The following is a 25,003-nucleotide window of genomic DNA, read 5'->3' as shown; positions in this document are numbered from 1 at the left end:
CCTCTTATGTTAATCTCTCAAGTTCCCTTCACTCTCCCATCTCTCCCTTCCATCCACCTGGTGTCCTCCGCCCCTTCCATTCCAGAGTTAAAATCTAATTACTCCTCAACTTCCAGGCACCATTTTTCCAGGCGGGCTTCAACACAGGGATCTCCTTCATTTTTTACGAGGGGTGTATTATTCAGCAGGGAGGAAGAGGAGGAGGAGGGAGATAGGGAGAAGATGGGGAAGGAGGAGGAGGAGAGAAAAGGAAGGGAGAAGAAGACTGTCTTGAATAACTCAGTGGCTGTGGGTTGGCCTGCTGAGAAAGAAGTCGTGTGTGTGTGTGTGTGTGTGTGTGTGTGTGTGTGCGGAGAGGGGGGAGGAGAGGTGGAGAGGTGGAGATTGGGATGAGTGTAGCTTTCTCAAGGCAGGGATAACTCTAGTGCTATATTCCGGGTACTGTCAGACGATTTTATTCAGCTGAGTGAGTCTTAAGAACCTGTGAGAGAGAGAGAGAGAGAGAGAGAGAGAGAGAGAGAGAGAGAGAGAGAGAGAGAGAGAATATTAATATTTAATATGGGGAGCCACAGGAAAATTGGAATGGATCAAATATGCTAATTGATTTAAATCTTAATAGAAGTTACACAAGAGAATAATTTATGGGGTGGGGGAGGTAAGATGGTAGCACACACACACACACACACACACACACACACACACACACACACACACACACACACACACACACGAGAGAGAGAGAGAGAGAGAGAGAGAGAGAGGGCGTCTAAAATGAACTAAAACACATGACACCAAAATTAAAGTCGCTGAACACTATCCAAAAATATACCTAAAACACACCTTTAAAAAAATCCCTTAATGAACGAACCTATGTATACCTGTATCGATTTTACGGAGCAACACAACGAGGGAAAGAAAACAAAAATCAATAAAAAACCATCCACGCCCATTTTCACTCGCGATCTCTACTACGCAATACCAATTTAACGCAGAACGAAAATGAGTGGAAAGTTAATGGGGTGCAAGTGAAAGACGGATTTATTGGTGCGTGACCAGGTGTAAAAATGACGTGAAACTAAACTGCGGTGATATAAAATGTCGATATTAGAAAGCGAGGGAGTGACAGGCCCCGGGCGCAGCGCTGGCGATATATAAAACTACTGCGGAAAATTACAGAAAAGTGAAAGAAGAAAGAAAGTGGTTTTGTGTGTGTGTGTGTGTGTGTGTGTGTGTGTGTGTGTGTGTGTGTGTGTGTGTGTGTGTGTGTGTGTGTGTGTGTGCGTGCGCGCGTGCGTGCGTGCGTGCGCGCGCGCGAGAGAGGAGGGAAAGCTCTCATTCGTCAAGAAAGAGTCTGCGTTGGGCACAAGTGATACATGACTGGTAGTGGGAGAGGATGAGAGTGGAGGATGAAAGGGAGGAAGAAAAGAGGAATGGGAGACAGAGAGAGGTGGAAAGAGGGAAGGAAGATACAGAAGGTAGTGAGAGAAGAAAGATAGGACGACAAGGAAGGAAGAGATGTAGAAGGGAGAGAGGGAAAAGAGGGAAGGAAGAAGGAAACTAACGAACGAAGGAGAAGAGAGAGGAGAGGAGGGAGAGAGGGAAGGGTGATGTGGAAGAATAAAAGAATAGGTGGGGAACATTAAATGAAGGAGGGAAGGGGAGAAGAACACAGTCTATAAGGAGGTTGGGAAGGGAGAGGGAGGGAGAAAATTACAGATACGGGGAGAGAAAAAGGTCGAGGGGAGTCAGCAAGTGATATATGAAGTAACAGGCGAGATGACGATTAAAAAGGAGTAAAAACGAAAGCAAACAGCAACAGACTGGTCCTTCTCTGGCTGTTTGTTATACGGAATGTAATAAGGGTATTCTATCAGCTGCAGACAAGGACAGAAAATCAGGAGGGAGAGGGGAAAATGTTGAGTGAAAGAGGGGGGAGTGAGGAAAGAAATACTATACAAGAGGTGACAACATGAAGGGAGGGAAAGGGTGAGAGAGGAAGCCAGGGAAGGAGGGTGAGGGTAAGTAATGAATGGTGATGCATAAAAAGGAGACTGGTGGGAGAACAAAAAAAGGGGGGGGGGGGAAAGACGGAAAGAATGGAAAGCTACAAGGATGAAGGGAATGAAGTAACTTAGAGGGGTGAACATATGGGAAGGGAGAAGCAACAAGGAAAGAAAGGAAGTTAGCCGCGAGACGGATTGAAAAGGAGAACCAACAGGGAAAGAAAAGAAGAAGTAACAAGGAAAGTATGGCAGGGAAAAACAACAAGGAACGAACGGAAGGGAAAGGCAACATGGGAATAAAGGAAGGGAAAAGGAACAAGGAAAGAAAAAAAGGGAAACGCGGCATGGCAAAGAAAGGGAAAAGCAAAAAGGGAAAAAGAAAACAAGAAACATGGGAAGAAAGGAAGGGAGAAGCAACAGGGAGAGAAACAGAGGCAAAAGCAACGCGGGAAGAAACAAGCAGATACCCAAGGACAGACATGAAGGAAGAAGCACCAACTAAGAGAAAGGGAGGGAGAATGGACGATAAATTTAAAAGAGCACCAAATGTGAGAGCAGAAAGAATGGAGTCCAAGAACAACGGAATGAGAGGGAGTACAATGAAGTGAGAGAGGGATGCATGTACAATAAAGAATGAGAGGGTTTTGAGAGGCATGTACGTGCAATGAAGCGAGAGGGGGAGATGAGAGGGATGCATATACCGTGAAGCGTGAGGGAGAGATGTAAAGGGGGAGAAACACTAAGTACAAAGGAGGGAGAGAGAAGAGAAAGCGCGGGAAGCAGAGTACACTGGAAGGAGGTGGAGAGGAGAGTACATTGAAGTGCGGGAAGGAGGGAGGGAGTGAGTGAGGTGGAGGAAATTCCTGGTAAGTGACGTCACGTCTACCTGGCCAGTCATGGGCAGTCCAATACACGAACACACACACACACGTGTGTGTGTGCGCACACACACACACACACACACACACACACACACACACACACACACACACACACACAAGCAATATGGAAATGCTATACTGTCTTCTTAAACATAACGATATATACTACATACTGTATGCCTAAAACCCTTCGTACATGCCGCACGTACACTAAAGCCAAAACTACCCTTTATAACATAAATACACACACACACACACACCATTCTTCTTGCAATTACACCTACATGTTCTATATAAACACGTCCCCCTCAACATGCACAAACATCCAATTAATGTACGCTTGCCTCTGCCTCCCATTAGCCTGCATGCAGTATTTATACAACAGGCATACATCCACGTACCATATTTATTCATCTAACTATCTATTCATCTCACAGCCAATTACTGCCGCAATACATTTTCATTCATCATCTTTGTAATAAATGGGGTTAAATATTTAAACATACAATCACAATACGTCTATGTTTCTATTACCTTCCTATATCTATTTTCATCAGTCTAATTAACACCATATTACTACACGTTTTCTTTTATGGTACTTAATTCGTAATGTCTACCGTTTAAAATTTAAGCAACAGATTATACACCCAGAAAATATATCCTGTACTTATCTTTATATAACTACATGTCCTGTATCTTCTTCTTCGTAATACTTATCGTCTAATATTCAAATAAAACAAATAAACTCACACAAGGTATCTACAGTATATAAAGTACCAAGTTGTCCAGCTGTCTCACACCCGGTTACTGAGTTTTATTTTGTATTTGTGTATTAATTCACTTACACATGCAATCAACACATACAACCGACAGAACATATCTATACAGGCTTTATCAACTATACACAGACAAGGCTTAGGTATGTATGTATGTATGTATGTACCAAAACTCTGAACTCTCACAATCATTTTTATCGCAATACTTGATACGGTTTGTCTGGTTCAGATTTATGTCCCCTGAGGTGGTGTTTAGGCCGTCTTTGCCGTCGCACAAACCCCTACAACTCTACGGTCCGTGTTTGCCATATTTCAAACAGGGTTGTAGTCACAGTGGCTTCGAAGATTTGCTAATACCTCTTCCTTCGCGATTTATTCTGCACATTACACCCCACTATCCTCTTTTATGCGATTTGGCCACTTTTGTAGAGCCTCCCGCCAAGGTACGAGCCGGTGTGGACACAACATGCGATGGCGACTGTCTTGATCTTTCTTACCTATATATATATATCTCAACCCAAATTACTGTATCCTTTCCTTTAATTCAATATTACCTGACATTTGCATGCACAGATAAGCTGTACATGTCACACAAAACTTCTATCTAACTATCGACCTATGTCTTATCCACCTCCAAACCACCTGTTATATATTTTAGCTTAATCCACCTGCAGTACCTATAATAAGCATGCAAAAACATGTAAACATCTCACAGAAAATACTTTTGTATATTATTATAATCTATCTATATATCCATCAATCTGCCTCCCTGCCTGCCCGTGTCTCTCTATAGTATATCGCAAGTTACTTCAAAACTGACACCAGTACTCAGACGGAAAATCATTAAAATATTAATATATACATACAGCATATAAAACGAGCAATTACTCTCTAACTACACTAAGAACCGCACAAGTGACTCATCTAACTGGCCACACATTCACCCCCACACCTGTACATGTATTCAGTTGGCAGCACTCTCTACAACTGACACATACACACACACACACACACACACACACACACACACACACACACACACACACACACACACACAAATAATAAAAATAATAACAAACACATAGCCATCTACTGTACAGTATACATTACGAAAATGTTCACACTTCTACTACAATGTTTACATTTATACAACACCTTTCTTCGTACGATCTCTAGGTAATCTTACTTAATAAAGAGAAAAATTCAACGTCCAAAGAAGTAACCCTGTAAGCAGGACGACGCTTTATAGTTACCTTCCTCTTGCAACCACCAAACGATTATATTAAGAATTTGAAAGGTATTAGTGACGGACTTTAAAGAAATAACCCTTAACTCTATGATTACTTCTTGCTCACTCAAGGCGGTTTATTCAAGCCTCGAATTAAAGAAAAAAAATAAACAAATAAAATAAATAAATCAATACATCTCGACAGCTTTCACTGCTATGGTGGAATGTGGACGTGGTATTTCCCTCTGGTTAAGTAATGACTATATTATTTAGCAAAGTATCAATATGCAATTACAGGATTAAAGACAGAGTATTAACAACCTCGTTCATTAATTATACACCAGGACAAATCTGCCACTCTCTCTCAATCTCTCTCTGCCTTATCCTCTCATCTTTCTCCCTCTTCATCTCTCCTCTCCCCCTACCCGCACATCCTCTCCCTCTCGGCTTCTTATTCCCTCAACCTTCCTTATCTACTTTGCCGGGTATTCTTCCTTATTTCCTTCTGTCAACCGGTATTCCCTCCTCTACTTTCATTCTTGTTAATTTAAGATAATATTATTCAACCATGGGGATAATTTTAGAGCTTGGGCAGTTACTATCATAGTGTAACCTGAAAAGGAAAAATTATGAATTAGTATTGGTTATAAGATTTTCTTTTTTCTAATAAGGGGTGGATATAGAAAAAAGAAAATCTTATAACCGATACTAATTCATAATTTTTCCTTTTCAGGTTACACTATGATAGTCTCTATTCTCCTTTCACACTTTCCTGTAAAATGTCCACGCCAGTTTTTCTATACGGCGTGGTGTTCTTTCTGACTTTTTCCTGCCGGCTTCGGCTGGAGGGTTTGGAGGGCGGGGGTGAGCCTTCTTCTTTGCTATCCTTATCTCATTCTAGTAGTTCAGTTACTCTTCTAGGAGCTGCCTAGCATGGGCCAACCGGCCTACTGCAGTTATCCTCTCTTCTTATGTTCTTATGTTCCTACAGGTTGGGAAAAAGCGATCATCAGCAGAGAAAATACATTAAAGAACACCAATGTAGTGAGTAAGCTAGAAGTCAGTAAATGTGGTTTAGATAAAACTGTTTGCTATATTTCATACAGAAGTTGGATGAAAACGAGCAAGTTGATCAGGGGAACAGAATGATAGATGGAACAGACCAAGAAAGAGTTCGGGTACCAGTGGAAAAAAAAAAAAAAAGTTCTAGAGCACTCAGAATATATATATATATTTTTTATAAAGATGTTAATATTTTTTCAGAGTTCGCAGTGGGTATACCTAGAATGTAGAGTTTCAAGCACGATATTTACAAACTTTACGGTTTCTTGCAAGCTCAAGTACTCAGCAAAATACCTGACATTCTTCTTTCCGATAAGATTTAGTGTCATATTTGCTTTGCTGTTCGATGACTTCTGATTTTATTTTTTCAGTACCGTACTCTCGTTGGAAAGGTCTAGGTATGTACTCAGACACAAACGATCTAATGAACTTTAAGTAGTACGAAGGAAAATAAACAGCAACAGACGTAATAATTCTTTCGAGGCTGTTTGTTAAAGAAGACTATGACTATAATATCTAATTCTACGAGGTGAATAGAGAGATTTATGTCCTCATTCTAAAACCTCTCCCTTGAAGTTCCTATTCTTTAATCCCCACAATCCCTTCCTTTCTCCCTATTCCCCCACACCCGCCCATTCCTTCCTCTTCCCTCACCTCTCCCAAGTGTGCATTCTTTTCCCCTCTCTCATAGCCCACAAGTCACGTCCTTCTCTCTCCCTTCCCTTCTACCACTCTCTCTCTCTCTCTCTCCTCTTTTATCTTGCTCTTCTCTTTCTTTCCTCCCTTCCTCTTCTCTTGGTCTACCCCTCTCTGGCAATCGGAAAAGCTCTCTCTCCCTCTCCTCCTTCAGTCATGAGTATACTTCTCGACTCCTCCTCACCTACCCTCCACCCTCTTTACCTCCCCCTTCCCTCTCCACCCTCTTTACCCCTTCTCTCTCCACCCACTCTACCCCTCCACTCTCCCCTACCCTAGCTTTGCACCTCCCTAACTCCCCTCACCTTCGCCACATCTTCCCATCCTCTCTACCCTCTCCAACTTCTCCCCACCTCCACTCTCCTCAGTCCCCTCCATCTCTCCACCCTTATCATTTTGCCACTTTCTTTATCCTCATCTCCCCCTCTTTTCACCCTACTAAGCTACTCCCTCCCTCCCCCCCCCTCACTCTCTCTCTCTCTCTCTCTCACTCTCACTGAAATATTTACCGTACTTCCTCCTTCCCGACTCGATTCTTTGTTTGCCTGTCCTCTCTTCCTCATCCCTCCCTCTGTTTGGGTCTTTTTTCCTTCATTCCTTCGTCTTTGTATCTGAACTGCCATCTGTCGCTCAATGCTGACTCTCTCTCTCTCTCTCTCTCTCTCTTCTACATTATATATATATATATATATATATATATATATATATATATATATACGCTACAGAACGTGGTGAATGTTTTTGGCGTATCCGATAGAGCTAGGATTCCGGAGGCTTGAATGATGAGTGAATGGAAGCATGGCCCACTGGACTGGGCAAATTTGGGCTGTCTGGACATTGCTACTCCTCACCCTGCCCTAGGGTGGGAAAGGAGGTCCAGATGATGATGATGATGATTATATGTGTGTGTGTGTGTGTGTGTGTGTATTGTGTGCATTATTTACTTATTTATTTATTTACCTGTATGTATTTTCCTCGAGGGTGAATAATCGCGTCAAGTCCGATGCAACGCCTGGGTCGCCACGCCCCTAACAGGTTGGGGAGGGAGAAGCAGCGTACCGGAACAGGAAAGTGTGTCAGTCCTTCCCACATCGTGACCTGGGTGGGGCTCGACCCTGGCAACCCTATCCGCTCGTCCACTAAGCCCATCTATAGTTTATTTTATTTAACCACTTCAATACCACGACGTTTTGATATTTCATTCGCGGTACATCAGGACGATTTCATTTACCAATCATACAGGTAAGGCCTCCCACGCTGAAGGTGTCACAGCAGGATATATCTAGCTTCTTCAGCCCAAATCTCTCGTGAACTTAATGATCAAGCAGAAAGTAAGACTAAAATGTAAAGGGCGTCATCATATTAAACAAATAAAAATAATAATCTATCTATCTATTGCCAGATGCCTTAATCCCGCAAGGGGTGGCCAAACAAATCGCCTCCATGACGCCCTGTTCCCCGCCATTTCACTGCCCTGCTCCCAGCTCCCACCCCACTCTCTCATATACCTTTCCACTCCACCCCTCCATCTCATCTTTGGCCTCCCCATCCCTCTCCCCCTTTCCATCTTATTCACATACACTCTCCTCGTCAGTCTCTCGCTCTCCATCCTCATCATGTGGCCAAACCACCTCAATGTATTTCTTCCAACGCTTTCTATCACATCCACACCACAACGCTCCTTCACTTCCTCATTTGTCAGTCTGTCTCTCCATGCGACTCCACATGCTCCTCTCAAATAACTCATTTCCACTGCTCTCACTCTCGTCTTGTGTCCCTCCAACAAGGTCCAACTTTCACTTCCATACGTCAGAGTTGGTAGCACAATATTGTCAAGCAGCGACTTTTTTACTTCCACGTTCACTTCCCTGTTTCTTATCACTGCTTTCAAAGAACCAGCAACCTTTCTTCCTTGCTGTACCCTTTCAAGCACTTCACCCTCTAAACTTCCATCCTTACTCATTACACTACCCAAGTACTTAAATGCATACACACGTTTTCCATTTCCTCCTCATCCAGCCTCACTGTACATTCAGTTACTTTATTTCTCTTCCCTACATTCACCTCTAATAATAATAATAACAACAACAACAGACCTTTATTCAGAGTCATGACTGGTATGAGAGTATTACTGTTGGCATTTCTGAGTGGTGTACGGGCCTACTGCATGAAAGTTTGCAATGAGATCCAAATCCTGCAACAGCTGCAATTTTAACTCGTGACCCTTCCCTGAACCTTACTCCTTTGTCCATCAAATCATTTATCTCCCTCCAATCTTCTCTCGTCCCCTCTCTCCATTATTTTCTATCACCTCCTTTTCTTTCAACATTCTCTCTCCCTCTCTCTCTCTCTCTCTCCATTTCTCTCACCTCTCTCTCCTTCCTCCTCCCTCTTCTTACTCCCAATCCGTCCTCCACGTCACTCACCCATCCCTTCTGCTTCCATCCTTTTCTCTTCACCCCCTCTTCCCCACCTTTTTCTCTCCCCCAACTCTCCTCCACCCCCTACTAATCTAGGCATCTCACCACCATCATCCTGACCTTTGTGATGGGTGGCTCCAACATACACACGAACTATGGAAGAAATTATAGCCACAAAGGATAATGTTTTGGGTGAGAAGACAACAGTTTCGACTCGACTTGGACCCTCGTCTGGCAGAAGCAGGTGTACCGGGTATCATCATCATCATGTTTCACATCTACCCTCACAATAATAATAATTTCAGAATGCGGTTATATTTTCTCCTTCTGTTACTAAAAAAATAATAATAATTTCCAAAAGGTTCTCGTTAATTGCCGCCTTCCATAACACACTTCTGAGCTACTAATTTTGCAGTAAATTGGAGGGGAAAAACTATGTATTTACGCTTCATTATTACCTGTCAAGTTGATTTACGAGTTTCACCGAAGTGACTGTGTGAATTATGAGGAAAACAAAGTTGAGATATTTTGCAACACATCCGATGACTTTTCATGAGGACTGTCTGGATCTTGCATGGAGTGTGTTCATATTTTGCAACACACCACATGTTACCAATAACAGCTGCATGTGACGACTATAAAAAGTGTGATATTTTGCAACATATGTCATACTTCGAATACCACATCTCATACTTGCAACAATTACAACCTGAGCTGTAGGTTTTATGTTGGTTGGGATAATCTGCAACACATACTTTTAACAACATCACCAATATACTTCTAACAACGACTGACTGAGGCTTGTATACTAAAACTGAGATATTCTGAAACACAAGCTTAATTCCTACCATGATCCTTATTTGTCATTATGCAGTGGTTACCTGGCTTACCTTATAGTGGAGACTCAGGAGCGTGTCTGCCCCCGCACCCTCACACACTCGCCACCTGGGGAGAGAAGAGGCTAATTAGCCCTTTGCCATAGTCTGCATAATGATCAAACCCATAACTCCTGTCTCTCTCTCTCTCTCTCTCTCACACACACACACACACACACACACACACACACACACACACACACACACACACACACACACACACACACACACAAAACACTGAGCACCAACCCCTCAAAACAACACGTCAATGCTTGTGGAATAAAACACAAGAATAGAAAAAAAAAACATGAAGCTCTTTCCTCACCTCACCCGTCAAACACCAGGGTAAAACACACACACACACACACACACACACACACAGGAGAGAGAGAGAATAAAGATAATATACATGCCTACACAAGGTTATAAAACAGTAGCAGTAAAAACAAGGATATAAAATTTCATAAAAATATTCACACATCCAAGACAAAAACTACACAAATAAATAAATTTTTGGTTTCCTGTGCCACTGACCCTCATTTCAAAACAAACACACAACAAGGCAAAAAATATCGTACAAACAACTCATAAAACAACAGAAACACGGAAGAGCCAACACACACACACACACACACACACACACACACACACACACACACAAAATACACACCATAACAAAAATTTCACACATACCATATAAACAATCTCTCTCTCTCTCTCTCCCCTGACCACCAGTAGGCACCAACGCACCCATCCATCCACCCCAATCCCCAAACAATAGCTTTTTCGTCCCTTCTCCCCCTCCCCCGCCGACTCTCCCCTCCCCCGCCGACGACTCGTGCTCCCGGGCGGTGATCAGCACGCCTGGACGACACTTTTTGCTATGAATAATCGCGGAATCAAAATTGGCGAAGCGTCAATTTGGTGCGCGAATAATTGGCGGACGAACAGCATTTATAGAGCAATTATTACCGTGCTGATCACACGAGAGGTAGGGTTGACTTTATTTTTATTTATTTATTTTTATTTTATTTTATTTATTTATTTATTTATTATTTTTTGAGAGAGAGAGAGAGAGAGAGAGAGAGAGAGAGAGAGAGAGAGAGAGAGAGAGAGTGGATAATGACTGGGGGGGGGGCTGAAGAAAGAAGCGGAAACTAAGAAGAGAGGAAATGAGCTAGACAAGAGGGAGAAAAGGGGGAGTGAAAATGAGGGAGTAAAGGGGAGGGAGAGAGAGGAAAAGGGAGGGTAAGGACGAAGGGGTGGATGGAAAGCTAAGTCAGAGGGACAGGAATCATAGGAGAGAGGATAGGGGAAGGGGTAAGGGAAAGAAGACAGGGGAGAAGGAAGAGGGGTAAAAGAAAAGGGAGAGGGGGGAAAGGGGAGGAAAAAAGGGGGAAGGGTGAAAGGGGAGAAAACAGGGGGAGGGGAGATAGGGAAGGATGAGGAGGGGGAGGGGAGAAAGGGGAGAATAAGGAAGTGAGAAAGGGGAGAATAAGAAGGGGGCGGGGAGAGAGAGAGGAGAATAAGGAGGAAGGGAGAAAGGGGAAGTTAGAAAGGAGAGGAAAGGGTGGAGGGAGGGAAGAACACGAAAAGGATGGGAAAGAGGGGAAAACATAAGGTCTTTTTAGAGAAAGGAGGAGGAGGAGGAGGAGGAGATGATAACGCACAGATGGGAGAGAGGAGAGAGCGGAAGGAGGAAAAGGGGGAGGGGGAGGGGGAGGTGGAGAGGGGTAGGGGTGGAGGGGTAGGGGTGGAGGGGAGGAGGTACCTGGATAACAGACACAGGCTAATGAAGCTAATGTTCGCGACGTGGCCTCATCATCGCTCTCTCTCTCTCTCTCTCTCTCTCTCTCTCTCTCTCTCAGTACAGGCTATCTCCCGCAGTCAACCCTCTATTTACTCTTTACCATTCTCTATCCCCGCTTTGCTGTTCCTGCATTTTTATTTTTTTTTTTTTTTTTTTAACCTCCTCCCTTCCCATCTTGTCCCTCGTGTTCTCTCTCTCTCTCCTCTTACTCTCAGCACCTCTTCTTTATACATCACATTTCCTCTTTCCTCACTTTCCCTTCCCTTCCTCTAGCGTGACCCTTCCTTCCTGCCTTCCCCTCCCTTCCCTCTCCCTCCCTGTCGTGACTCTCCCTCCGTCCTTCCCTCCACCTGCGACCCCCTCCCTCCTCCAGCTTATCAATCATCCCTCCTTCCTTCTCCCCATCATTACCATCATTCGCTGTTCCCTCATTCGCTCTCCTTCCACTCTCCTTCCTTCACGTTTTCGGTTCCAGGGCGCTCTCTCCTACGCTGAATAAACTGGTATGATGTTAGCAAGAAGGAAATATAAAAAAACGTTCTCATATTAAAGGGGAAATACTCACGGTGACCTTTTCAGTACAATGACGGACTATTAATAATGTTCTTGCTAGGACCAGATGATTGTGTATTAAACTGACAGTAGATAATAAAACCTCAAACTCTGCACACACACACAACGAGAGAGAGAGTGGGGGGGAGGTCACTGAAGCCACAACTTAATATACCCACCCATAAATCCCCCTACTCAACCAATAAATCCACCTTCCCCAAATCCATATATCTCATTCACCCTAACTGCATCCCATCCTACGCATCATTATTATCTTCTCATATTCTTCCACATCATTCGTCCTTTCCTTCTTCCCTCAGTTCATCTTTCTTCTTAAATTTTCAATATATATTCTATCATTTGTTCCTCTCCTTTTACTTTTTTCCTTCATTTCCTCCTCCTCAAATTTTCAACATCTAATCCATCTCCCGTCCGCCCATCCACGCTTCTCGTCCATCATTATTCCTTCTCATATTCCTGCCTTCCTTTTCCCACATACCTCGTCCTCTTCCTTCCATCTCCTACCCAACTCATTTACTTCTCCTTCCTCCTTCATTTTCTCCTCTTTCCAATATTGTCATTTCCCAATCTACCTACCTTCCCCTCTGCATATCCTCGTATCTCCTTCTCCCCAATAATACTCCTCCAAATCCTACCTTCCCCTCTCCTCACGCTCCCCTCCTCCTCCTCCTCCTCCTTCGATTTCTTCCCCTCCCTGCACCCTCAATGACCCTACCTATAATCCCCCCATCTATTTACTCCCCCCTTCACTATATATTTCCTCCTCCCAATCATTATCCTGTTTTCTTATTCCACCCTTCTCCTTTCCTCACCTCCAGTTTCCTACCTCCTGCCCATCTCCTCTTCCTTATCTTTCTCTATTTCTCCTCCTCCTCCTCTTCCTTCTTCCCCCCTCTTCCTCCTCCTCTCTCAATTTCCCTCTCTATATATCCTCCTTCCTTCTTTCTATATATTTTTCCTCCCCCTCCCTTTCCCCCTCTCAATATCCTTCCACATATCCTCCTTCCCTCTATCTACATATTTTCTTTCCAATGCTCTCTAAAATTATTCCCAATTCCTACTCCTGCATTTGCATTTCTCCCTCTTTTTCCTTCATCCTCTTTTACATACTCAAAATTCCTACCTATTTTTCCTCCTCCCTCCTCTCTATGCACTACCTTCCACTTATTACTGCTCTCCATCATATTCGTTTCCCATCTCTTCTCCTCCTCTCTATGTTCCTCTTCCTTTCCTCCATTCAATACTCTCACCTATATATCTTCTTGCCCGTTTTTACACATTTCCCTCCATTTTTCCCTCTTTCCTCCTCCTCCTCTTTCAGTTTCCTTCCCTTCCCTCCACTCTCAGTAGTCTCACTTAATGACTCTTCTTTTCCCTTATCCACATTTTTCCTTCCCTTTTTTTCTTCTCTATTATTCTTATCCTCTCCTTTGCTCATCCAATTTCATTCCTTTCCCTCCTCCCACTATCGATATCCACTATCTACATATCACTCCCCCCTCCCCATCTAACTCCCACTTCCTACATTTCTCAATCTCCCTATCATTATCCTCCTCCTCTTCTCTTCCACTTCCTCCTCCTCTCCCCTCTCCCAACTGAACATTTCCCCTTCCCTAATCGATATACTCCCTCCCCTTACCTATCTATCTTTGCCCCTCCCCCGTCTCTACCCTACCCCCCTTCCTCAGCCTCCTTACCCCGTCTCCCCCTCTCCCTCCCCCTTACTTCGTCTCCCCCTCCCCCCACGCCCTGCATGACGTCACCCTACCCTCAGTGCATGACCGTCCACCACCCCCTTCTCCTTCCCCTTTTATGGGTCAATACCAGGTGGTGGTGTAATTAATGGGTAGGGGATGTCATGACGGCAGGGCTGGCTTTATGAGGGGCAGGGGGGACGAGAGGAGAAGGGGAGGGGAAGAGGAAGTGGGAGGGGGAAGGGGAGGAAATGGAGGTGAGGGGGAGGGGTTACATACGGGAAGGAGAGGTTTAAGTAGGGGAAAAAAAGAAAAAGGTGTGTGGCAGTAGAGGGGAAGGGGAAGGTGGAAAGGGGCAGATGGAAGGAGGGATGTAGTAGGACGAAGGAGGAATGAATGAAAGGATAAGGGGGAAACTAGGGGGAATGTGAAGAGGGGAAGAGAAGGATTTGAGAAAGGACGGGGACGAGAAGAGGCGCAGAGAGAGGGAGTTTAAAAAGTAATAAGAGAGTTGAGGAAGGGAGGATAGGATGTAAGGAAGGGGTAGGGAAGGGAGTATTTGAAGAGGTAGGGAGGGAGGAAAGAAACTACAGACGAAGGAGGGAAGAACGAAAGGAATTATTTAACAGGAGCAGAGGGGAAGGAGTACTTGAAGCGGAGGGAGGCTGGGGAGGATCTGAAGAGGGAGGGAGTAGAGAAGTTAAAGCCGAGTACAAATGAAAGCAACTAGTACAACGGAAAGCATATAACGATAGACCTGTTGGTTCTTTCCTGGCTGTTTGTTATGGGGAAGGTTATAACGAACAACACTCAGCTAAAGACAAGGCTAGAAAAGCAGAAGACTCTATCCCATTCACCAAACTCTCCAACCGAAGCCACCAGGAAATAGTGAGAAGGACCACTATGCAAAAGAAAAGTTGTCATGGATTTTTCATACGGAAGGAGGATAGAAAACTCCTATTAAAGACTATCTAACTGGAAAGGAAAGTATCATTAAGCCGACAAAATGTATCGATGTTGTTCTGCGGTTGTAGCCTCCAAGCTCTTAAAGAAATAGAATATATACAACAAAAAAGTATTATTCGCGAGTGAACATATTTGTGCTGGGGGTTAGAAAATAGATACTTATCCAAGCGATTTTTAAAGGTTAGTGCCGTACCACAGTTTACCACACCGCAGGGCTAATTATATGAAGGAAGAAGGATGGAACATGAGGGAGGGAGGGAGGCAGGGAAGGATAAATTTTGGGGTGAAAGAAAGTAGGCAGCAGAGTGAGGGAGGGGATGAAATATGGGGCTTCGCTATGATACCATATTCCCAAACTCTACTCATATTTTCCAGCTTCCCTCAGCATCATTTCACAGTTCCCCTCTCTTCCATATCACTTTCCCCTCATCCCAACATTCGGCCCTCACTCTCCTCACACTCCCCTCACTTCCAATCACCGTAACTCTTCTCTCACAAACCCTACATTCACCATAACACCGACTTTACTCTTCTCACACTTCCTCACTACACTCTACCCTCACTCTCCTCACACTTTCTTCACAACACTATCCTCACTATCCCCTCACAACAATACTCTGTTCTTACTCTCCTCACACACTCCCTGCCTCACACATGGCTACTCTCTAGTCACTCTCCATTTATTCTATTTACATTAATTGTGTCCTATTATACATTCTCTCTCTCTCTCTCTCTCTCTCTCTCTCTCTCTCTCTCCAGTTTTGCGACTGATTATAATAACCAGTCAATACAGAGCATAATGCTGTAAAATCTAAAGACTTATCTAGTCAGACAGACAAACAGACAGACAGATATACATATAGAAAGAAGGTAACAAACTGATCAATACACAGGATGATAAATGGTTACAATGTGTGTGTGTGTGTGTGTGTGTGTGTGTGTGTGTGTGTGTGTGTGTGTGTGTGTCCTTGTGCGCACGCGCGCGCGTGGAGAAGAGAACCAAAATAATCGAAATATACAACTGAAGAAGAAAGCAGAGAGAGACATGACTGACGAAAATCAACTTCATATCACCGCCCCCACTCCCTCCACCAGGTCACGACAGCCTGAAAAAAAAGAAAAGAAAAAAGAAAACAAAAAGGCTTGATGCGGACGGTTTGGTGTGGCCGATGAGTTAGAACCAGCCATGACGAGTGATAAGTTGGGGGAAGAAAGCTGAACCACTGATAAAAATTAGGTTTACACGTTCATAAATCACACACACACACACACACACACACACACACACACACACACGGATCTCTCTCTCCTACTTAGTCCAGCTAAAACATTAACTCCAGCTACTACTCCTCTCCTGACTACAGTATTTACACATGTCATGAGATAGCGATAGACAGACAGATAGATACGACAGACAGAATGACATACAGTAGGCATATGCAGATAGATATGTAAGTACTGTAGGTAAGAGAGAGAGAGAGAGAGAGAGAGAGAGAGAGAGAGAGAGAGAGAGAGAGGCGAAAAGAATGAAAGGAAGAGGAAAACTATGACGACAAGAACAGCATAAAGCCACGCAGGGTATTGCTTGGCGGAGTGCGAGAGCGAATACAAGAACGAGAGCGAATACAAGAACGAGAGCGAATACAAGAACGAGAGCGAATACAAGAACGAGAGCGAATACAAGAACGAGAGCGAATACAAGAACGAGAGCGAAAGAGAAAGCCAGCTCACACCTGGGAAAGCCTTACTACCAACAGAGGCATTGGGAAAAATCCTTGGCAAATCCGGCTGGGTGAGGCGGTTCGGTCATGCATAATTTACTGTCGCTTTAATGTATCTGAAAAATTCAACGCATGACGACTGGGAGGGAGGGAGGGTGGAGAAAGAGTGGGTGGAGGGAAGAGAGAGAGAGAGAGAGAGGGTGGGCTGAGAGGGAGGGGAAGAAGAGAGGTGGAAGGAGGGTGTTTGAAGGAAAGGAAACGAATACGAAATGATGGAATTATGGGGTGAAGGACAGAGGGAAGGAATGGTGAGAAGGGAAGGTGAATAAGGAGGAGTAAGAAGGAAGAGGAGGTGAGGGCGAAATAGGGAATGATGAGTAGGAGAAGTGGGAGAATAGGCATGACAAGGAAATGCATGAGGAGGAAATGAAGGGAAGGAGAGGAGGAGGAGAAGGAGTGGGTGGGAACAATGGATAAAATATGAAAGGGATGGGGGTGGAAAAGGGGTTAGGGAAATGTGGAAAAAAAATAGCATAGGGGAATAAACAGACGGGAATGGGGGTGGATGCTGAGCGGGAGAGGAGGAAGAGGAGAAAGTGGAGATGATAAGGAGAGGGGGAAGAAAAGGATAGGAAGGAGGTAGTGAACGGGGGAGGAAAAGAGAAGAGGAAGAATGGAAATGTAAGGTAGCGGCTAGATGACAAAGAAGGAGAGGAAGGAGAAATGGGATAAGAAAGAGGGGAAAGGGACTATGGGAAGGGAAATGAAAGAATGAGACGGATGGAAGGGGGAGGGGAGAGGGATGGATGGGGGAGGGAAGATGGATGGAAGGGAGGGAGAGGGAGGGATAGGGAGAGATGAAGAAGGGAAGAGGGAGAGAAGAGGAGGGAAGGGGCAAGGGGGAGACAAGGGTGCTCAAACAGTATACGCTTTGCATGTTGAATGAAAAATAAAAAGGCAGCTTCAAATCGCCTTATTGTGCTGGGGCTGAGAGAGAAAAAGAGAGGGAAGGGGGGCTGAGGGGCATAGAGGGTGGGAGGGAAAAAAAGAGAGGAAAAAGAGGAGACACAGAAAGAAAAACGAGAGGATGAGAGAGAGGACGACAAGTAGAGAGCACAAAATGAAGGCAAACATCAAACCTATTGCTGCTTTCAAGGTCGTCTGTTATAAGGTCAGCTATGTATGACCTATTATGTGACCCTACGACGGAGAAAGCAATGCAGTCCCTTCCACCGCACCCGGCAGATGAGGAGTACCACGCAGCATGAAACTACTGTGATGGAAATTTCACAGGAAGGGAAGAATGGGAGACATACTGCACTGCCTTGACATGTAGGGGAAAGGAGTATGAAGCTAATTTTGGCGATATGAGGTCAGTGTTTGCCTTCTCCAAGATATAATATACTTGAGAAAAATCAGATACGTCGGAATTATTATCATCATTATTATTATTATTATTATTTTTATTATTATTACCATTATTATTTTTTTGTATACATCTCTGGCTGGGGTGAAGAGGGCAAGTAAACACCCAGGCGACTTACAATAGCTAGTGCAGCCACAATGAACGATATTCCAAGGTAATTAGATCCATTATAAGAGATGATGGCAGATAGGATGAACATTATGACTGAGAGCAAAACAATAAAGATACTGGTGGCAATAACGAAGAGAGAAATGGAAAACTAGGCGAAGAGTGAAAGGAAGGAGGGAAAGTGTGGGGGGGAAAGGGAGGACGTGAGGGGAAAGAATTAAGAGGAGAGGGTAAAGTGAGAGAAAAGTGATCAATTGGGGGAGAGTGAGACAACATAGACAGATAGATAGATAAATAGATAGACAGATAGACAGACACATGATAAAGTAAACAGTGAGCACCAAAATAGAGGAAAATTGACTTAAACGAAAATCCACCAAAGAAAGACCATAAATGCGGAGAAAGGAGAAGTGTGTGTAACCAAAATCAGACGTCGGAAATGAACAAAGGGGAATGGAAAAGTACAGAGGGATAAAAAGAAATGAAAACGTGTGTGTGTGTGTGTGTGTGTGTGTGAGAGAGAGAGAGAGAGAGAGAGAGAGAGAGAGAGAGAGAGAGAGAGAGAGAGAGAGAGAGAGAGAGAGAGAGAGAGAGAGAGAGAGATGAATAATGCATGTGAGGAGAGGAGGGGAAGAAAATAGATGAGGGCAGAGCAGGCTGAAAGAAAAACCTGAGTGAGGGGAAGCAGGTGAGGGGAACCGAGGACTGAGGGGAGGCGGCCCAGAAAATTACAGGTCGTGAGGGGAAGGGGCAAGGCTAAAAGAGATAAAGAGGGGAAAGAGGGTCAAGAGGGGAGGGAGGAGACAAGGGAGAAGGGAGAGGGGAAAGGGGGTAATGGACGAGGAAAGGGGTACAGGTGAGGGGAAAAGGGGTACGGGTGAGGGGAAAAGGGGTAAGGGAGAGGGGAAAAGGGGTAAGGGAGAGGGGAAAAGGGGTAAGGGAGAGGGGAAATGGGGTAAGGGAGAGGGGAAAAGGGGTAAGGGAGAGGGGAAAAGGGGTAAGATAGAGGAAAGGGTGTAAGGGAGAGGAAAGGGGGTAAGAGAAGGGAAAAGGGGGTACGGGTGAGGGGAAAAGGGGTAAGGGTGAGGGGAAAAGGGGGTAAGGGTGAGGGGAAAAGGGGTAAGGGTGAGGGGAAAAGGGGAAAAGGAGAGGGAAAAGGGGGTAAAGGAGAGGGAAAAGGGGGAAAAGGAGAGGGAAAAGGGGGAAAAGGAGAGGGGAAAGGGGGTAAAGGAGAGGGGAAAGGGGGTAAAGGAGAGGGGAAAGGGGGAAAAGGAGAGGGGAAAGGGGGTAAAGGAGAGGGGAAAAGGGGGAAAGGAGAGGGAAAAGGGGGTAAAGAGGGGAAAGGGGGAAAGGAGAGGGGAAAGGGGGGTAAGGAGAGGGGAAAGGGGTGAAGATGTAAAGGGAAAGGGGAATGGAAAAATGAGAGGAAAATAGAAGGGTGAATGAGGAAAACAGGAAACTGGAATGGGAGATAGGGAAAAAAGAGGTAAGAGAGAGGGGGAAACGAGCAAGGAAAGGGGAAACGGAGCAAAGGAAATGGGAGGAGAGGGGAGAGGGGTACAGGAAAAGGGGAAAGAAAGCTGAAGTGACAGAAAGGAAAATATATACGTGAAGGGGAAAGATGATCGAGGAGTGAAACTAAAAAATTACGATTCCTGTGGGGAAGGAAGGAGGGGTGTGTGAAAAAGGGTTAAGAATTAAGAAAAAGGTTGAGAACTGAAAGGAAGTAATGAAGGAGGGAAGGTGAAGGGAAGACATGAAGGAGAGAAGAATGGAAGGATCGAGGGAAGGAAGGAGTAAATGAAGAGGAACGGAGAAGAAATGAAGGAGAAAAGAAGGAAGGATCGAGGGAAGGAAGGAGAAAATGGAAGAGGGGAAGAAATGGAGAGAAGAAAGGATGGATGGAAGGAAGGAAAGGGAAAATGGAGAGGAGAGGGGAAGAGAACTAATACGCAACAGGAACGAGAAGTGAGGGGAACAGATGAGGGAAAGACAGAGAAAGGAGGGAAGGAATGCGGCAGGAGGTGAGGGGAAGAGAGGGACAGGGAAGTGAAAATAAACGGGTAAAAAAGGAGAGGAGAATAAAAGACATGGGCCGAGGGGAGATAGACGATATAATTATAGAGGTCGTGAGGAGAAACAGGGAAGGGGAAGTGAAGGGAGGGATGAAGTGAAGGGGAAGTGAAGGGAAGGGGAAGTGAAGGGTGAAGGGAAGGGGAAGTGAAGGGAGGGATGAAGGGAAGGGGAAGTGAAGGGAGGGGTGAAGGGGAAGTGATGGGAGGGATATAAGGAAGGGGAAGTGAAGGGAGGGATGAAGGGAAGGGGAAGTGAAGGGAAGGGGAAGTGAAAGGAAGGGGAAGTGAAGGGAAGAGGAACAGCAGGGAAAAAAATGAGACGGGAGGGAAAGTGAGGGGAAAGAATATGTGAAGGGACGACAGAAATTTGACAGATCTGACTGATTGATGGCGACAGATCTAACAAGGTAACAAAGCTATTGGTGCTGGAGAGAGAGAGACAGGTGAGGTGAAGGTGGGGAGGCGAAAGGAAGAAGAAATGGATGACAGAGACATAAAGTAATGGGAAGGAGGAGAGGTGAAGGGAAGGACAAAGGGGTGAGAGAGAGACAAGGTAAGAGGAAGGAGGAGGGGTGAAGGGAAGGAGAAAGGGGTGAGACAAAGGAAAGGGAAGGAGGAGAAGCGAAGGAAAGAAAAAAAGGATGAGAGAGTGACAAGGTAAAGGGAAGGAGGAGAGGTGATGGGAAGGAGAAAGATATGAGACAAGGGAAAGGGATGGAGAAGATGTGAAGGGAAGGAGAAAGGGATGAGAGAGACACAAGGGAAAGGGATGGAGAAGAGGTGAAGGGATGGAGAAGAGGAAGGAATAATGTGTGCAGAAAGAGTACGAAGGGAGGAGGAGTGAATGATATCAAGGAGGGTAGGTTTAGAAAATGGTGGAAAGAGGAGAAAGAAAAGAGAGAAAGAGAGAGAGAGAAAGCATGGAAAAGATAAGGACAAGAAGAGGGGAAATGATGAGAAGAAGGACAGAAGAAAGGAAAAAAAAGATGAAGTGAAGGAAAAGGGGGACGAATAGATGAAAAACAAGAAGGGGAAAGAAAATGAAGAGAGATCAGGGAAAGAACGGGGGGAAGGAAAGCAGAAGGGAAATAAAGAAAGGAAAGAGGAAAGGAACAAAGGAGGAGGAAAGGAGGAAAGGATTAGGGGGAACTGAGAGAACGAAGGAAGAAAGGTTGTGGGGAAACGAAGATAAGGGGAAAGAGAGGGTCTATGGTAACCAGGTGAGGGAAACTGAGGTCCAAGGGGAGGTAGGGAAAATAATGAGGGATCCTGAGGGTAGATGAGGGGAGGGGAGAGAGGGGAAAGGTATGGGAAAGGCTGAGTGATATTATGGAGGGAAAATGAAAAGGCAGTGAGAAGGAAGGTAGGAAAGGGTAAATGTGAGAGTGGAAATGGAAAGATGAAGGGAATGAGGTAAGGAGATGACGAATGGGAAAGGAAATGCATATAAGATACAGACTGAAGGGAATGTATGATAGGAGGGAGATGGTCAAGGAGGAGGAGGAGGAGAGGAAGAAGAAGAAGGGGAAGGAGGAGAAGAAGGAGGGGGGAGGGGGAGGAGGAGGAGGGGAAGAAGAAGGGGAAGGAGGAGAAGAAGGAGGAGGAGGAGACGTATTGCCGGAGGGAAAAGCGGACAAAAAATGAAAAGGAGGAAATAAAAAAAACAGGAAATAACAGAAGTGAAAATCAATGAACATTTCGGGAATGCAAGAAATGCTGAGTAAAGATGAATGCAAGTTTGATAATGATGATGATGATGATGATGATGATGATGATGATGAGAAAGGAGGATGAAGAGGAATATGAAGAGAACATAAAAAATTGAAAGGAAGAGCGACGGACGAAAACAAAGACAAAATGATGAAAAAGAATAGAGGCACGTGCAAGAATTTCCAGCGAAGTGAGATGAGAGAGAGAGAGAGAGAGAGAGAGAGAGAGAGAGAGAGAGAGAGAGAGAGAGAAATAAACAAGAGAACAAGTGGAAACCGGGAGAGTGGGACCCAAGAGAGAGAGAGAAAGAGGAAATAACAGGGGGAGAAGGGAAAAGAATGGAGGGGAAAAGAGAAAAGGCATAACAACAAGGGACTCTGTGTGTGTGTGTGTGTGTGTGTGTGTGTGTGTGTGTGTGTGTGTGTGTGTGTGTGTGTGTGAGAGAGAGAGAGAGAGAGAGAGAGAGAGAATGTACGAGTATGTGAGACAAGTGGAAGATATCGAGAGTGAGGGGACGGAAATAAGAGTGAAGCCGTGATGGAGAGTGAGGGGAAGGAAGGAGGAAGGCATGAAGGGGAAAGTGAGGGGAAACTGCTCATTTTGGAGACAAGTCTGTGAGTGAGTGACGAGGTGAAGTGAAGGCTGAGGGGAGGCTGTGAGGGGAAGAGAGGGCGTGTGATTTGATGAGCTGGAGACTGAGGGGAGAAGGGGAAATGCAGGAAGAACAGAGAAAAGAGGGTTGGGGAGAAGAATGGATTAGTGAAGAGGGGAGAAGAGAGGAGTGGATAATCGAAGAAGGGAGAAGAGACGAGTGGATGAGTGAAGAGGGTACAAGAGAAGAGTGGATAAGTGTAGGGGGGAGAAGAGGAGAGTGGATACGTGGTGTGGAGGACAGAAGGATGATGAGTGTGGATAAGGGTAGAATAGGTAAGAGAAGAATGGAAAAGGTAGAGTGGATGCAAAGAAGGGTAAAGAGGAGAAGGATGAAGAAGAGGGAGAATAGGAAATGGACTGAAATGCGTGTGAAGAAAAGAAGAATGGGGTGGAAATGGATGGTGAAATGGGGGGACAGAGAAGGGGGAATGACTGAAGTGGGAATGGTGAAGAAGGGAGGGTAGAAGAGAATGGTTAGGGGAGCAGAAAAAAAGTTCTGAAGGGAAGGGTGAAGAAAAAGGTGGAGAAGGGTGAAAAGTGGTGAAGAAAATTACAGAGGGGTGGGGAAGGGTGAAGAGGGGTGGTGGGGAAAACTATACGGGGTGGAGAAGAGGGGAGGTGGAGAAAATTACAAGGGGTGGAGAGGAGGAGTGGTGGAGAAAATTACAAGGGGTGGAGAAGAGGGGTGGTGGAGAAAATTACAAGAGGTGGAGGAGGGTGGAGAAGAGGGTTGGTGGAGAAAATCCGAACTGGCTATAGGGTATGGAAAGCGATGGGAGAGGCCTTAAAACACCATTCCTTGGGATTTGCTTCAGTGGCTGGGAAGATGAACGAGGAGGGGGACGGGAAGGGGAGGAAAGGGGGGTGGGATGGTGTAATAGAGGAGTAGTAAAGGGGGAGGAGGAGCAAGAGGAAAGGATGGGATGGAGGAGGAGGAGGAGGAGGAGGAGGAAAGAACAACAAGACGAATAAGAACGGTGAAGAAGAGGAAGGGTGGAAGGAGGAGAAGGGAAGTTTTATAAAATGAGGAGAGGGGTGACAGAAAACCAGGAGGAAGAATGCAGGAAGACTATATGAGGTGAGGAAGAGGAGGAAGAAAGGGTGGTAAGACTGAGGGAACAAAGAGTAGGAGAGGAATGAGAGAGAGGAGGAAGGGGAATGATGGAGTGAAAAGGTGGAGGAAGTCTACAAGATGCTGAAAACCCATGATCTTACGTCTTCAAGGTCCAAACGTTTATTACAAGCTCAACAAAATCTTAGGAGAAAAGCAAGAATAATAATAATAAAACAAAACAAATATCGTACTAAGGGATTTAACAAAGACTGTGGACAAAATGGAAGGACAAAAGAGATAGTGCAAAATTGGAGAAAGGAGAGGAAAAGAGCGGAGGGGAAAGAGATTGGAGAGACAGGACGAGAGAGAGACATGACGGAAAGAGGCGAGAGAGGGAGAGAACAGGGAGAATTGGATAAAAGAGAGAGGGGGTAAAAATGCAGGAACAGCGAAGCGGAGGGGGGAGGGGACAGGAAGGGGGAGAATGGTAAAAATGATAGGGGGGGGGTTATAATAGTGGAGAGAGAGAGTGAGAGAGAGAGAGAGAGAGAGAGAGAAAACTGGGTCAAACGCAGGAGAGGCAGGGGGACTGAGAGAAAAAGCAAATGAAAAAGGGAGCGCAGTACACTGACGAGAGGCGATTGAGGGGAAAGAGAAAATGGAAGAGAAAAAGAGAACAGAGAATGAGAGAATGATGAAAGAGCGAGAACAAAGAGAGGAGGAGGAGAAGGAGGAGGAGGAGGAGGAGGAGGAGGAGGAGGAGGAGAAAGAAAGAAAAGAACAACAGACGAAAGAGATGAGGTAAAGATGGGAATAAAATTAAAAGATATGAAATAAGAGGAGAGAGGAGAGACGGAGAGATAATAAGAAGAGATATTATGGGAAAAAAAAAAAGAGGAGAGAGAAGAGCACAGACAGCATTAGAGAGCAATGTAAAGGAAACTGTTCTGGGACCAATACGTAACATGCTATCGGTTTCTACAGTGTTTCATTTGCATCACCCAAGAGAAAAGACAGGAGAGGAGAAAAATGGGAGGAGGGAAAAGAAGAAGAAAGTCAAAGAGAGAAGAAAAGGGGGGGGGGAAGAAAAATAAAGGGAGAAGATGGGGAGGAAATAGAAAGCGGGGAGAGGAGAAAAAGGGGGGAAAGAAGAAGAAGAAAAATTAAGGGAGGACAGGAGAAAAAATGGAGATGAGGAGAGGAGAAGAATGAGGAACAGAAAGGAAAGGATAGTAGAGGGGAGGACTGAAGAAATAAGGAAAGGGTGAAGA

General features: G+C 45.0%; 1 protein-coding gene across 3 annotated transcripts in view; it reads right to left on the bottom strand.

The window, feature by feature from the left end:
• Nrg (Neuroglian) overlaps positions 1-25,003 on the bottom strand; it is a 598,682-nt gene that overhangs the window by 231,354 nt on the left and 342,325 nt on the right. For all 3 annotated transcript variants that reach the window (XM_080267325.1, XM_080267327.1, XM_080267326.1), the window contains one exon: positions 9,957-10,011. The gene's annotated coding sequence lies outside the window, so the exon portion shown is untranslated. The remainder of the gene's footprint in view (positions 1-9,956; positions 10,012-25,003) is intronic.

Source organism: Coenobita brevimanus, chromosome 23 (genome assembly GCF_032717465.1).
Source record: "Coenobita brevimanus isolate Jiangsu-jjx chromosome 23, ASM3271746v2, whole genome shotgun sequence".
Lineage (NCBI taxonomy): Eukaryota > Metazoa > Arthropoda > Malacostraca > Decapoda > Coenobitidae > Coenobita > Coenobita brevimanus.
This window is presented reverse-complemented; position numbering and strand designations above follow the sequence as displayed.